A 13,642-nucleotide genomic window follows, 5' to 3' on the forward strand; every position below is an offset into this window, starting at 1 on the left:
ATTCTGTGAAATGCTTTGGGTGGATGGCCTCTTCATATGCTTTTTACATCTCTGTATAAAAAAAGAGTTGATCATTAGTTTTTTTGGAACTACAAATTCTGGATCTTAAACTTGGTAGTTTTGGGTAATTGGTTTCCATTCCTCTGTTATCCACTCTGTACATGGTTGTATACGCCCCTCAGTCCTTACCAGAGCTCTCTTACCCTTCTACAATGTATTGATGATAGCACTTTGGATTCGCTAACATGAGGCGGTGTTATGAAAATGAAGCTAAGTTCATGATGTTTTTTTGCTTGTTTTAGAAGGAACTAATACATACATTACACTTTTGAGTCAGACTCGTTTAAGAAGAAATTTCGTTTTGTACAAGCCAGTAAACCCGAGAGGCTTTCAAATGTTATCCTCAAGGGATCCTTCATATTTGTGAAGGATTTTTAAAAAATGTTTTAATTGACCTCACATTTCACTGAACTTCGGTTGGATTTCTTTGGGAAAATCCCAAAAGTCCAAACAGCTTTCATGGCAGTCTATAGGTCTGTGCAAGGGTTGATTAAATTTTTATTTACACGTTGTACTGCTTAGTGGAATATTCTATTGTTGAATTCACTTGTAATTGTGATCATTTTTTCCATACATGGCTGATTTCTGTTCATATTTGTTTATGGACAATTTTCACTCATTCTAACAAAATTTGCCATGCCCACCTATGGACCTTTTACCTACACTTATCTGTTTATTTATGTTGCCTCATTTAGAGTAATGGTTTGTGGCCTTTGCTTAAAAGCGGTGTTACATTTGCTTCAGTTACTATCAGTTCACTGGTGCTCTGGCATTAAAATGGGACTTTTGGGATGCTTATCAGTCAGATGGGTGATGAGAGAGGGTGAGGTGGTCCTATTAAGTTTAGTTAACTGTAACGGGTCCTCCATTCCACATTCTTCAGTCACATATAGCCACATGTGACAATACTTTGTTGTGTATCAGCCTAAACAGGCAGAGGTGGACGCATTATCATCTGCTACAAAGATTCCCTGTGCTTCATGGATGTTGATGTTATCATATGTCTGAGCTGATATGTTGTTGTGTACTCATTTTTTAACATATAGAAATGGTTATGTGGCTTCTTTTTCTGGCTCCATGGGATGTCAATTAAATTTTAAATGTATCTAATATAAGGCTCTCCTAAATAGTCCAGTGTTCAGTAGTTTTCAGGAATGTAGATCTTTGGGTTCTCTTACCTGCGTTGGATATAAGGTGTTCTCGAGTTTCAGGCCTTGAATGTAGCGTTGTCTGTCTCTTCTTTTTAGGTCTCGCCAACGAAGCGCACATGCGCTGCATAGGAAGGAGACCTTTAGCAATCGATTCGCCATTTCAGCCAAAAACGTGCACGTTTTGCATTGCCTTCAATGGCAATGCGTGCACGTTTGGCGATTCCCTTGCGGGAGCGAGATTTGACAGATGGTTCCTGCTCGCTCCCGCAAGGGAAACAAGCGCAGGCTCCCTCCTCTCTGCCCACCCCTGCTGCCTCCCGTCAAACGCGCGCTTGTTGATTTCACAGCAAGCCTCCACCACTTGCACAAACAGTAAACTAATCTTCCTTGCTTCGAGGTGCGCATTCCTCCCTTGTTGTTATGGGTTACTAATTAACACAGCGTGGTCACTTTCGTGGCCGGGCTTGTTACTTTAGGAAGGGCTGCCTCCATCCAGCACTCACGGGACACAGCATGCCATGCCGATTTCACTTTGAGAGTGCACCGTTCTGCCTCTGTCAGAGGTTTATACGTTGCTTGAAGCAGCTGTCATACTAATGCCAGTCAAATGTTATTTTACTTTTAGTTTAGTGAATGCCTTCCTGGCTCTATCTTATTCTCACAAAAATGGACACTGAACTTAACTCAAGAACCCGACTAGATTATTATACCACACTGAGGGTAGGCTGTAATCACACTGAGTATCAGGTACATTAAAGTCCACATCCACCCCCCTGTGACCTTCTTGCCCCTGGCACCGGCTGCCCTTCCCAGCCCCCCTGACTCTGTCCCAGCTTCGAGTCCGCCACCTGCCACCAGCTCCAGGCACGCAGAGATGCCCCCACCTGCCGCAGGTTGATGCCACCTCATTTCATGTGAGCTGTGCCCCGGGAGCAGGGCTTCCTGGAAAACCGACCGCGGAGAGTCAATGTGCGCGGCACAGGGCGGGCACTTAGAGGTGGGCGGGAGAGGGGCTCACAAACACGGCCTGTTCTCTGCGGCACTGCGTGCTCCTGACCTATCTTCTTCTGGCAATGCCTGCCCTTCCTGTCTGCCATCTGCAGACACCATCTGCCCTCCGCCGTCAATGCCTGACACCCTGCCCTCTACAAACTCTGCCTACTGTCCACCTGCCCTTGCCATCTTGGCCTGTCTGCCATCTGTAAAGGCTCCTTGCTCTCTGCCAGCGATGCCCGCTCCCTGGCTGGCCACCTGCCCTCCTCCATCTGACTAGACTCTGCAGATACAAACTGCCCTCTGCAGGCACTGCCTGCTATCTACCTGCCCTACCTGTCTGACTTCTGTCAGCCCCGTCCTCTCTCTGCATTGTTGCCATCTGCAGACACCATCTGTCATCTGCCTGAGCTGCCTGCTCTCTCTTCCTGCCTGCCCTTTGCAAACGCTACCTGCCCGCCCTCCTCTACCATCTCTACTCTACATACACCATGGGCCTTCGCCGGCAATGTCTGACCCCAACATACCCGCTGCAGACACTGCCTGTCCTCTGCAAATGCCACCTGCCCTTTACAGGCACTACCTGCTATCCGCCTGCCTGCCCTGGCTGAATCAGTCTATCTGTACTCTGCAATCAATACTTTCTCTGCCCGCCCAACATGCACTCCCCATACATCATCTGCCGTCAGCCAGCAATGCATGACCCAACTTGCCTTTTGCAAGCAGTGCTTGCTTTCTGCCAGTCCTCAATGTCTGCTCTCTGCAAACATTACCTGCACTCAGCCAGCGCTGCCTACTTTCTGCCTGCCCTCCCTCCTTCCACTTCCCTGCAATCAGCATGTGTCGTCTCCCTGCAATGCCTGACCCCGTCTGTCCAGCCAGTGCCGGATTAAACCCCGTAGAGGCCCCAAGATTATGATGGCGAATCTCCTGTTGACTGAGAAAATTGAGTTTATATTTATTTCTGAGTTTGAATGTGTGTTTTGTCATATCTAACGTGCGCTAAACTATAAAGGAAGGGTAAATTATTCGGCGAATTTCAGACCCTTTGTAATATTCAATAACTATCTGCACCAGGAGGGCGTGGCTTGCGCGCCGCTGTGTGATGGCGGTCCGTGCTTAAACTCCGGGACCCTTGAGGCTGCCAGGACGATTTTTACATCCCCAGAGGCGGCGTTTCTTGTCTGAAAATGGCATTTTCAATTGCGGATTCTGCCGTGACCAACTTGACAGGCATTTCACCATTCTTCGCCATCAGGAACCTGTTTTTTCTTCGTCTTCGGAGGTGCGGCTCACGGGACTTCGCGGGCGTCCGCCATTTTGTGCTTAGTGTCGTCGCTCGAGTTTTCCCTTCAGAACCTGTCTCTATTCACCGATGATTACGACGTTGGAGCTGTTTCCCCCTTACCTCAATGTCGTAATATTTTTATGACACCTTTTTTGGGTTCTACTGGTACACCTCTCTGAGCCTGCTTCCTTAGATCAGCTTCTCTTATATTGTGGCGCTCTTTTCTTGGCTTTTGCTCGCCATCTAGTACGAGGTGTGTTCCTTCAAGAGATACGGAGATTCCTTTACGCTCTCTTGCTACCTCTCCGTATGGCTGACAACATGGGTCCTTCTCCCACCACAAAAGATTCTAAGGGTGCTTTGAAGAGGCTTAAGCAAACATCTCCTACTCCAGAGTCCTCACAGAAGGATTCTACTTCCACCTTGGACACTATCTTATCTCGCTTGAATGCGGTCCATGATATTGCGCAATCTACAAAAACCAATACGGACTTGCTACAAGTTGAAGTGGCGGCTATTCGTAATGATTTTAAAGCGCTGTCTCTTCGAGTTACCAATGCTGAGACCCGAATTAGTGGTGTGGAAGACACTGCGCAACGACAATCTAAGTCGCTTCATCAAATGGAACGCTCCATGGCGGCATTACGGAGAGACCTCACTGCACAAGAGGATTGGAATCGGAGGAGCAATCTGCGCATTTTTGGTCTGCCCGAGGAAGCAGAGAAGTCAGCCTCCTCTATGATAGAATTTTTGTACCAGTGGATTCCAGCGACCCTCCAAATTTCCTTTCAGAAGGATTTTGAAATTGAAAGGGCCCACCGTGTGCCCACTTTCCGTCCCAAGTCAGCTGCTCAACCAATGCCGTCATTTTTAAACCGCTGCGTCATCAACACTCAGAACAGATTTTGGCTCATATGAGGAAGATTAAGGCGGTAACTTGGGAAGGTCATCGAATTGCTATATCACAAGACTTTGCCAGAGACACTGTTCTCCGACGGAAGGGCTTTCTCAATTTACGCAAACGCCTCCTCGATATGAATATTCCTTTCTCCTTCGTTGGCCCTTCGAAGTTTCGTATTACCTTCAAGGGTCGCTCGAGACTTTTTGAGGAACCTTCTGAGCTCTCCTCCTTTCTGGATAACCAGCTTGAATTCCAGATGTACTCCTCTCCAGCTTCTGGCTCTTCTGGCACTTGACTTCAGTATGCTTGTGCTATAGATTGTTTCTTTTGCTCCTGTTAGGATGTTATCTTCTGTTCCTGTCAGGATGTTTCTCTTTTCATTAATATTGTGATACGTTTACTAATAGTTATTTAATATTTCGACCTATAAACTTATACTGCTTTGTGAACTTATCTATTATGTGCTACCTATGTCTTTTTCTCTTCAGTTCTTCTCTTTTTACATTGTACTCTATGCCCATTCCGTACTCCCACTTTCGTTTAGCCTTACTGTTGTTTCATATTTTTCCTTCCTTCATGCATGTCTATTTTTCTTCCTTCTTTTTCTTGTCTTTTTCTTTCTCATGTACGACGTGATTCCCTCTTTCTTTTTCTTCGTGTCTCTTCTTACTTTTTCTATAGTTATATATATTGTTCTTATTATAAGACTTTCTGCTGATGTTTCTCTATAATGTATAAGCGGTTTGATAGCTCCACAGTTTTATCTTCGCAGATTTCATTGGTTTCGATATATTCTTTTAGGTCTCTTTGTTTTATGCTTTTATGTGTTTTCCTGTACCCACTCATGTAGAGGTGATGTATTACTTACATTTTTATTTATACCCTTTACTATCTGATATAGCACTCTTATAGTTTATACTGATTGCTTCGTTATACAGTTTTCTCTTAACTAACTGCATAGGGTTGATTATGGTCTTTCTGTTTTTTGGCTCTACACATTTACTATGATTACCTACACGTATTCATACTTATTGTTCTTTCAGATGCTCTTCCTTACTGAATTTATCTTTTTCAACATTCAGTTACTATTCATCGAGATTTAGCTGTATTTTATTGTTAATCTAGCTCTATTACCCTGTACCTTTTCTTATTATTCAGTTTTCCTCTGCTTGCTTCTACTCTCCATGGGCTCATGAATTCTCTGATCTTTTATTCCTTTCTGTCTCCCTCTATCTCTATTAGGAGATTTACTTATCTATTCTACGTCTCTCCTGGCTGCCCCTCTTGCTTGTCCCTTCATGCCCCCCGTGCATGAATTTGGCCCTTCATGGCCCTCCCCCTGCGGTTTTTGCTTTCCTTCTCTTCCTTTTTCTCTTTTCTCTCCCCTTTCTCTCGCTCTTCTTTTCCTTCCTTCCTCTTTCCTCTTCTCTTATCTCCTGGATCTTCTGCTGGTGTTACTGTCTTATGGTGTCTTTATCGTCTCTGTCTATATCTAATATAATTTGTGGATTGTCACCTCTTTCATCAATCTTTTACGGATTTTGGACTTTTGTGGGATTATGCCTGGTTTGAACATTATGTCCCTTAATGCTAGAGGGTTTAATCATCCAGTAAAAAGAGCCAAAATTTTGGATTACTGTAAATCTCTTTCCTCAGACTTGGTGCTACTTCAAGAAACGGAAATTTCCTATAAGGAGGCGCTTTTTCTGAGGAAAGATTGGGTCTTAGATGTGGTGTGTTCTGATGCTTTGGGCAAGAAAAACGGTGTGATTACGTTGGTTTCTAAAACTTCTGGTTTATCAGTGATTTCAGCGGAACATGATTCGGAAGGTCGTTGGTTGTTGTCTAGACTTTCTAATGGACAAACTGATCTTTATGTTTTGAATATATATGCTCCAAACAATGACGATCCTTCCTTCTGGCGTAAGATTTCCAAGAAACTAGCTGATACTCCACATCAAGGCAATCTAATTGTTGGAGGCGACTTTAACTTACCACTAGACCCCCTATTAGATAGAAGCTCAGCTTTCTCATTCCGCCCTCCTCGAGCTCACAAACAACTACTACATATGTGCTCTTTCCATACACTTCAGGATGTCTGGTGCCTTCATAATCCTACTGGCAGTGATTTTTCTTTCTTCTCCTCTCATTCTAGTTTCTCTCGTATTGATTATCTCTTAGTTCACTCATCTCTTGTGCCGATCTCGTCTTCTCCACATATTCATCCTACTTTGTTTCTGACCAATGCCGCTGTCTCCTTTTCTCTCTTACATCTGACCCCTACACAACGAACTGGCTCTTGGAGGATGAATACTGAGATTCTTCACGATGTGCCTCAAGTCTTGGCTTTACAGGAAGAGATTGCCAATTTCTTCTCTGATAATGAAGGTTCGGTCAGCTCCCCCATTGTGTTGTGGGATGCTTTTAAATGCACACTTCGAGGTCATATCATCAAATGTATGGCGAAGAGAAACGCGGACATCAAAAAAGAATTACAGGACTTGGCGGACTCCATTAAACATCACAAACTTCTTTTTCGTAGTTCGAAAGATCCCCAACTTTTGCAAACCATTAAGAACTTAAAATACTCATATAATTCTATAGTCACCAAGAGAGCTCATATTGGAGTTCTAAATCTAAACGTTTATTGTTGAAAAACCGGGCTGGTAAATGTTTAGCTGCTACATTGAAGTACTAGGAATCCAATTTTAAATCTTCTCAAATATCTTCCATCACTGATGCAACCGGCACTCCCAAATTTCAGACGACTGAAATTCTTGAAGTTTTTCGGGACTTTTATGGTAAGTTATACACCCCTACTAATCAAGCTTCTTTTGTCCAATGTCAGGAATTCTTACAAACTATTCCTAATCAGTCGGTTTCTTCAGCAGATGGAGCTCAATTAGGCTGTCCTATCTCGTCGGAGGAAATATCTTCTGCTATTCTTGCTACACGCTCTGGCAAGGCCCTGGTCCAGACGGTTTTCCGATTATGTTTTATAAAACTTTTCTACCCTCTGTGGTCCCTCGCCTTAAATCCCTTTTTTATACCTTTATCCATGATGGCTCTGTTTCGGGCTCAGCAGCTGACGCTACAATTGTAGTACTACCAAAAGAAGGAAAAGATCACTCTGACCCCAAAAAATATCGCCCCATTTCCCTTCTTAACATGGAAGCTAAGATTTTTGCCAAGATTCTTGCCAAGCGTCTGGAATCTTTTATCCCCAAGCTCGTTCATCCTTCTCAGACCGGTTTTGTCAAAACTAGGCTAGCTAGGGACAACATCCGTACCTTCTGTCATATTTTGGGTGCTGCAAAGCATTCTACCTTGCCAGCAGCCGCTCTGGCCCTTGATGCCGAGAAGGTTTTGATAAAGTTTCCTGGCCCTTCTTACATGCCGTCCTTCGAGCTCATAATCTTGGTGACTCCTTTATTAATATGGTTATGTCTCTCTACTCCCAACCTAGAGCGAATATTAGAGTTAATGGGGCTACCTCTAATTTTTTAATCTTCGTTAGGGCACGAGACAGGGCTGTCCCCTATCCCCACTTTTATTTCTGTTATCCATTGATCCGCTCCTTCGGCTTATTGATCTCCATCCGAATGTCAAAGGTTTTACTTTTGGTTCCTCCTGCATTAAGACAGCTGCATATGCAGATGATGTCCTTATTTTCTCGGACGACATTCAGTTGGCTATTCCCGCTATTACGGACACTATCGATCTCTTTTCTAAAGTATCTTGGTATAACCTTAACAAAGACAAAATGGAACTGTTCCCTTTAAATGCGTATTGTTTCCCAGCTCATATGGGTACAGCTGGCTTTAAATGGCAATCCAAACGCCTTAAATATTTAGGGATCTGGTTTTGTAGTACTCTGCATGACACGGTACTCTATAATGAGGCGCAAACTCTCATTTAAGTCCGTCATCTTTTGGATACCTGGTCACCTAAACATATCTCTTGGTGGGGGCGCCTCCAAACCTTGAAAATGATGATCACACCTATCATTAATTTTGTGTCTTCTATGCTCCCGGTTAAATTCTCTCCTTCCTTTTTTCATGACATTGATTCCCTCACCTCTAAGTTCCTATGGAACGATAAAAGATCTAGACTTGCATATAAGTATTTGCGCAAACCCTACTGTGAAGGAGGTTGGAACTTTCCTGATTGGGAGAAATATCAAACTGCCTTTTTAGCCTCGCAAGGGGCTCTCTGGTTCTCTTCTAACCCTGGACATATACCCTCCTGGGTGTTGATTGAGCAAAGTCTTTCCTCTCCCTTGCCACCTTCGTCCTTTCTGACTTCTTCCACTTTATTTATACCTTTTTCTCGTACTATCATTTTGGACACCATTGCAGCGGTCCGTTCAATTGATAAGAAAGTTGCTAATCCCATCTATAAGTCGAGGTGGTCTTCCTCATGGCGTAATCCTCGCATCAAAATTCTTATCGATGCCGCTTCAATGAATTATTGGGCTTCCAAAGGGATTACCTTAGTCAAACATCTCTGTCATTCCAATAATGATCCTTTGCCCTTTTCGTCTTTAGCCCAACAATTTTCTCTTTCTAATCTGGATTTCTATACTTTCTTAAAAATTAAAGTGGCTATCTCTAAACTACGTTTGGTCCCAGACTCTCCTACTATTAAGTTACTTCATGTATGGCTTAAATCTGGTCATGTAGCTTCTAACATCTATACATTTTTATCTTCAACCCCATCTACCTCATCTACTGTCACGCATCACAAATGGTCGCTTCATTTTAATCAGGACCTCATTAATCACATCTCTTTTGACACTTGGCAATTGATTGGCAAGCTTTCCTTACGTAACAAAATTGCCCCTTCCTTAATCCAATCTAAACTCTTCTCCATCAATCTTCTCCATTGGACTCCAGTTCGTCTGCACGCTCTACACCTGAAGGAGGATAATCTTTGTTGGAGCTGTGGGCTATCTCCTGGGGATTTTATTCATATGTTTTTTTGAATGCTCCCTCCTACAAAGTTATTGGGATTTGATACATAAACATCTTATGTTGATTTTTAACACTAAGTTCCAACTCTGCTTCCCCATGATTCTGTTGGGTCCTTTGGCCTCCCGAGATCCGCTACATTTAGAGCCTTTAGACTTGCAATTACTAGATCTTCTGCTGACTGTAGCGGTTAAAGTGATTCTTATGGAATGGAAATCCTTCTCCTCTATCTCCTATCACACTTGGTGGGCATGGGTGTCCTTCTTACGGAGTGCGCATTCCTCCGTGGCTGAGGCTCATCTCTCCCCAACTATCTCTAGCGGTGTATGGGGAGCCTTAGATACATACATGGAACTTGCTAAAACCGGATTGGTAGATCAATATCCTTTTGTGGAGTCTGTCTGATGTGATATGTAGGACTACAGTGGATCCTTTCTCTCTCTCTTTCCCTTTTTCTTTCCCTACCTTTTTCTTTTCCCTTTCTTTACTCTTCCTTCGTCTTTCCTTTCTTACTTTCTCTATCTTTCTCTTTCCTTTCTTTCTCTTTCACTTTTACATTTTCTATTACAGTGATACTCTGGATGGCTCTCAGTGCCTTTTGTTTTGCTCTTCCTTCCTCCCGGTCCATTATCATATTTATCGTATTTACCATGTTTTTAATGAAATACTTGTCACTTGTTTTGTTGCTGTGCTGCATTATCTTTGATTTCCATCCCTTGTATCATTTGTCACTGTATTTATTTCTTCATATGCCTTTTTAATGCCAATAAACATTTTGAACAAAAAAAAACTATCTGCACCAGGATGGTGTGAGTATATTAATGCGTAGTTGTTTTCTGTTCCCTTGCTCTGTCTTCTTAGTGTAAAGGCTGTTGTGGTTCCAGTGGGCGCCATGTTGCGAGGTTGTTTACTCACCAAAATAGCATTTCCTTTACTTGTGCGAGATTGTGTACTACATCTAGACACGCACCTTCTGTCGAATTTTGACGTTTCGTACAACTACAGCTAGCAACAACGTACCATAACTGTTGTTTTATAGCAAGTTTTGTGTATTTTTTGTTAATACAGATGATTTTATTTCGGTGCTAGATTCACAACTCGGAGGGAACGCTACCTTGTTTACCAACGAACATTTTTTGATGCTTTATTCGTTTAAAAACAACTGCCGAGGCTCACCAACGAAGGACCAAGGATAATTTTTTTTTGAATCTTACAATCCAAACCATGTTTGATTTGTTTATTGTTCCTGTTAGCATTCGTTTTTTTATTCCTAACATTAAATGCAATACATTCCAACTCTCGTTTTGGACTTTATCCAAGTAGCAATACAGGAATGTAAATTGGAAAGCATTTAACTAAATCTTCCAGCCTTTATAACAATATGCCAGCTGATGACAATGGGTACGATTTGACATTGCAAAGTCACCTAAAGATGTAGTTGGGGCAATAATGTATCCACTATGTAGTGGTGTAACATTAGACCCCACAGAACCCCTGGTGCAGGGGCAAGCTCCTTAGCACTTGCATTGTAATCTCTGATCAGGTCCCAAAGGCGAGATCTATTGGCTATGCCAATGCTTGTTACTACTTAGTTTAGCATTCATCCTACCTATTACTTCTCTCGCCAGCCAGTCACCATAATATGTTATGCAGACCTGTTCACGGCAAAATACACTGCACTGATAGATATGCCAATGGATCCATCTAATGCCTCCCCTACATCATTGCTTGGGATAATCCCAGGCCGTGCCTCTGCTCTGTGTCTTGATCCTTGAAATCAGGGCAAGAAGGCAATGGCTCCCAATGGCATTGCAAGGCCATTCTGAAGGCTGCATTGGATAACTGTATGTAATAAAACTTGACTGTTTGAGATTATGCTGCAATTAATCATTATTCTCTCTGTGCAGAGAGTGGAGTCTTGATGTTCTTGGCTATTTTGTTAATTTGAGCCACAAAAGTTAGATCTGCATAAAAGTCGGCATCCCGCCATGGCGTTTCTATTTCCAACTCAAGTTTACTTAATTTAACCAATACTAGTTCAGAATTTTCCATACCATTGTTATATTTCCTTTCTACGCTACTTGTTGGATGTGTTCTACAGAGAGATTCGTAGTATTTCACTAAGCTGCTATTTATTTTCATTCTTATGTTCATAGTAACGTGACTTGACTGACGTCTATCCTTTCATACTTACTTCAGTTCTCAATCCCAGAGCAAGTCATTGCCCAATATCATCTTCAGAATGTAAGCTGCTATCATACAATCCTAAGTCGCACCATTGAAGGGAATCCTTAACTGTGAATAACTCCTTTTCTCTTAGCAACATTTAGATGGGTGTTAGCGATTTTAAATTGGTTATCATTTTGTAATAGTGACCTCTCTAAATTGCACACTTGCAGACAGCTTCTTTTCATTTATTCATACTCTAGAAGTAGGATCTCAGGAGACATGCTACACATTGCCTTTTTCCTAGAGTCCCTTTCCTGCATAGATCACTTCACACCCATGACAACATAAATGTGATCAGAACAACCAACTACTTAATCTTCGTGCCATTTCTAATGGCTTATGTACTTCACAGTGCAGTGTAGAGCTAAACAGTTGGTATGATGTAGAACCACATGCTACCAGAAAGCCTGTAGAAGCCCTTCCTAGAGCCATGTCCGCTACAGGAAAAAAACGTAGCCACCGCTTTTCAAGGAAAATTCAAATTGAGAAAATGTGCTCTGCCCACTTGGATACTTTTTAATGCTTCGGAGTTGAGAAAAGAGACACACACGGGCCATGTTTCACTTCAGAACTTGATTGCCTGGTAGTCTTGAATCCTTTTTCACCATTTCCCATGCTTTCAGTTCATGTGGCTTACAAAACCTCATGTGGAGAGTTTAGAAAGTTTGTAATGAATCATTGTCTTGTTGCAGGGAGAGTGGATTGATTGGGCAGTGCCCGGTGGCTTTTATGTGTGGGGGGGGGGGGGGGCCTGACACCTGCTCCAATAGTTTTGCTAGATCAAGAAGCATCACTGAAGACGCATGCCTCTGCAGTAGCAAGCTACAACTCCTGTATTGGGATTTGTCTACCTTCAGGCGATTTTACAGCTGGTGCAGAATTTAGCAGCCAACACGGACTGCAACCTTCAGAACATTGATTACTTAGGGCACAAAGAGCACTGCACTGTCTATGGAACATAGGGTCATTTTTTTAAAGGCCTTTGCATCACCTTCAGATGTTTTATAATTGCAAATGTTTGTACTCTATCTTCTTAAACCGTGCTTTCCTGCCTGGTCTTTGCATTCTGAAAACCTTCGCCTGCTCTGCATCTGATGCATCAGGAGGAGGCTCCGGAGGATGATCCTTTCAGCAGTTGCCCCTAAGCTCTGTAAAAAATGTTTAATGTGTCCACAACTTGAAGAAATAAAGACCCCTCACATGAGCCTTTGGGCTCGAGAATCTGCAGGGGCCTCCAGTTGGACCATTGGACCCGTGTTGGCTTCAGGACAGACTCCCATGCCCGCTCTAGTGCCATCCCCTTTGCTGTTTCTACTTGTACCGGCACCAATGCTGCCGACTTCAAATGAGAATGCAGCCTATAGTGCTATCTTACTCTGAGCTGAATCTGCTAAGACCTGCTCCTGGCACTGACTAGTGAGCGGCCTTTGGCTATCCATCTGATTCTGATACCTTGCCCTTGCCACATGGCAGGACCCAGACCTTACACAATCTTTTTGACATTGTTTCAGAAAAAATCAATTACAATAACCAACATGCTCCCCAATATAATGAGAACTGGTATGAACAGCTTTAGGATGCCAGCAGGCTTAAAACTTCACCTAATACTGGCCTTATGTCTCACTCCGGTCCTGCGTCAGGGGAAGCACCTGTTTTACTGTTGTGCTGCGAAGGGCAGCTATAGTGTTGGAATTACAGTTGCCTACCAAGGAAACGAAAACTAACATACTGATGGAAGTTTTGCAGCCAGGCTTCCACAGTCATTGTTGCCACTGAACAGGACACTTACTTTTGGGCACATGGCCGAAGGACGGTTGAGGCCTCCTCATTAATGGGCAGGTTACTCAATGCCATTGCAGTTCCATTGGTGATCCTGCCTACTTAACTCAGCATCCATCTCCTGAAATTCTGGTGACACAAGCTTCCACCAGCACGGTCAACCCCATTGCCTTCCCTACTACTGTCAATTAGAAGAAAACCTGCACACTCAAAGTACTCTAATTTATAAATAGTTAATCAAAATTCTAGTGGTTCGTGGGTATCTCCCTCC

General features: G+C 43.1%; 1 protein-coding gene across 3 annotated transcripts in view; it reads left to right on the plus strand.

Moving 5' to 3' along the window:
* Window positions 1–13,642, plus strand: part of CTNS (cystinosin, lysosomal cystine transporter) — a 385,893-nt gene that overhangs the window by 260,818 nt on the left and 111,433 nt on the right. The gene's annotated exons all lie outside the window — the stretch shown is intronic.

This window comes from Lissotriton helveticus, chromosome 3_1, assembly GCF_964261635.1.
Source record: "Lissotriton helveticus chromosome 3_1, aLisHel1.1, whole genome shotgun sequence".
Classification (NCBI taxonomy): Eukaryota; Metazoa; Chordata; class Amphibia; order Caudata; family Salamandridae; genus Lissotriton; species Lissotriton helveticus.